The sequence below is a fragment of the Tenebrio molitor genome, chromosome 1 (assembly GCF_963966145.1).
Source record: "Tenebrio molitor chromosome 1, icTenMoli1.1, whole genome shotgun sequence".
Taxonomy (NCBI): Eukaryota; Metazoa; Arthropoda; class Insecta; order Coleoptera; family Tenebrionidae; genus Tenebrio; species Tenebrio molitor.
In genome coordinates, this window is record NC_091046.1 from 16,751,051 (window position 1) to 16,754,002 (window position 2,952).

Here is a 2,952-nt window from a genome sequence, read left to right on the forward strand (position 1 = left end):
GAGACTTATCCAAATAGATGGATTGGTAGAGGTGGCGCGATTGCTTGCCCCCCCCCCCCCCCCGGTCACCTGACCTTAATCCTTGTGATTTCTTCCTCTGGGGTCACCTCCAAAATTCTGTATATGCTACGCCGATTGCTAACTTAGAGGAATTAACAGAAAGAATCAACGCAGCAGTTAATACCATAAATGTTCCTATGCTTCAAAGGGTTCAAGAGAACATTGTTCGAAGAGCAGCATTGTGCATTGAAGTTGGTGGGAGAAATTTCGAACAGCTATTATAAGATTTAATTGAAACATTTAACTTTTTGTTCAATTTATTGTAAATTAAAATTTTGTTTCATATCCACAGACAATTAAACTATAGTAAGACTGTCAAGTGGGATTACATTTTCGGGGACGCGCTCAAGTGGCGCTGCCCGAGCGTTAGGCCAAACTAATGTATAACAAGTTGCATATCTAACTAGTTTCTGTATACCTAGGTGCCTATTTTTTTTTCAATTTAATTTAAATTGATACTTATTTAAAAAAAAAAAAACGACTAATTAAGTATTGAACATTTTAATACAAATTCTAACATATACAACAAATTAGTAGTTCATTAAACGAGTTTGTGTGTAAATTGGGATTTTTTGGGCATGAGTGGGCTAGTTTAAAAGGCGAGTGAAACTGAATTGAAGGGTAGATCTAGTTCAATAATTTGATTTTGCGTTAATTTTTTAAAATTCTGGAGATAATTTTAGAATCGTGCAAAAGATTTTTTAATTTTGAAATTGTTTTTCGCTGATATCGGTCCATATAATAAATGTTTCCACCTTTTGATAAAGACTACTAACTTTCCTGCATTCAAGTAGTTACAACACACTAGAAGATTTTGTTGCGGGTCTATTTTGGGCCTTGGGCATAACAGGAAGGATTAGATTCTCTACAGTGGGATTTTCAGTAATCGTAGAATTTTCAATTTGTTCAGCTGGTCTAACATTGTTTATTGAAGTTTGTTTATCTTCACGAAGAAAAATCGACGGCAGGGCGTATTTATGGAGTTTTGTTTTTTGAGTAAAGAAATTGTTGCTAAAATGTTTCTCGCAAATAAAGGCATTATCTGTTTTGAAGGGTGGTGCAACATTTACCTAAAGCTTCTATCCCTCGTTTCCTTTGTTCTTCTAATTTTGGAAATTTAAAATCGCCGATCCTGTTGTTTACAAAGCATTTATGTTTAATTTTTCCCATATCCAAATAAATAAAATAAAAATTGGGATCTGAAAAAACATATTTCGTACTTTTTCAAAAAGAAAAAAATAACTTACCAAATAAAAAGATAACAAAAAATTATCTCAAAATACTGGTTTGGAGTTAGAACAATTTATAAAATTTATTGACTAAACCTTGACAGAAATTAGAAAATTTAAAATTACTGATGACATTATTAATTAATATTCAAATCAACCTTTCTTTAAACGGAAATTCCCGATCGGATTAACGAGTAAATTCCGTAATTTAGTTTGGCCTAACGCTAGAGCAGCGCTAGTGTCGTCAGTGTCTCCCATGTTTTATACGGGTTTTGAAAGTCTTAATTCTGTTGATGGTCTGTGTTCATATCCACATGATAGCTTTATTTTTATGCAGGTGACAGAATCTGTCATCAGCATTGGTTTCTTAGATACGGCGAAAGTCGTGAAAATAATATTTTTTAGAAAAAAAAGTGCAATATTGCCAATTTGTACTGTTAGGAAAGCTGTTTAATTTTTAAAAGAATGTTTTTAGACCATTTTTGTGTTGATTTTCACAATACTTCGACAGAAAAGGACATTTAAGTTTCAGTCCTGGGCACTTTTTTTTCATCACCCTGTATATCCTTGTATTTTCAACGCCTATGAAGAGGGAAAGTTTGTCCGAATTTGTTCACTTCATTAGCAACCATTGTTACATCAACTCCACAATAAAGTCGTAGGTGCAAGCAAACTGCTTTGTAAATGTTTCTATGGAAATGACCGAGAGGAGTAAGGTTGCGTTTGTGACTGACGGGCACCTTTGATTATTATTATTGTTGCTAAACTACCAAGATAATCAGGTAATCTTTAACTCAGGAGCGTACTAGTAATTTTGACCAAATTTTCAATCATTTGTATCTCGAAAACGAAAAAACTTTTATAAGAAAATTTTTTTGTCAATGACTTCTTCTCATCATCACCAATTACCGTTTTTTTTTCCAAACTTATTTTGCAGAATCACCCTGTATGCAGCTTCTTCCATTAAATCCATTTTAAATTAAATTATGACCAAGTATTCAACGTCAACGATATTTGATAAATGTCATAAAATAATGTTTTTGTATTGTATCTAAAGTAACGTTAACAACAAGCCAGCTTATACTAATTTTATTAAAATCACTCAATCATTGTATTTTATCAAATGTCGATGGGAGTTTAGTACATTACACGCTGCGAAAGCTCTTTCACGTGCTTGGAGTTTTTAAATAACCTCGGCTACGCTTACGCTTCGCCCCGACCATTTGTAATACCTCGCACATAAAAGTAAACTTTCGCAGCTTGTAATGTAATTAACTATGTATTTATTCTCTAGTAGTAGTGACACACTTTCTACTCCAAGATATAGATATGTACTATCGCGGCCATCCAAAAGTGAATGTTTTTTTTTATAGTTTGATTTTTACTTTAAATCATAGTCGTCCTAAAATGTCAAAGTTTGACACTAGCGATAAAAAAATTATTGAAACTATTATTTTTAAATGCCACATCTCACTCCGATGCAGACAGCTAGGGCTATTGCAAAGCTAGAAGAAAATTAGTCGTTGGCTGCTGTGGCGAGAGAATTACATTGCAGTAAGACTTGCATCTTCAATATAAAGAGGGGTTGGCAAGAAAACAGGCTTGAGAGGCCAATGGGAATAGGTGTTGGAAAGGTTTCTTTACTAAAGTTTACTTTCACTTT

General features: G+C 33.4%; 1 long non-coding RNA gene across 1 annotated transcript; it reads right to left on the reverse strand.

Annotated features, from left to right (window-relative positions):
- Positions 1–545: 545 nt before the first annotated feature.
- LOC138122248 (uncharacterized) lies at positions 546–1,586 on the reverse strand. The gene is made up of 2 exons (XR_011156400.1): positions 1,131–1,586; positions 546–1,071 (listed from the first exon to the last, which is right to left on the reverse strand). It is a non-coding gene; the product is annotated as an uncharacterized lncRNA (long non-coding RNA).
- Between the last annotated feature and the right edge of the window lie 1,366 nt (positions 1,587–2,952).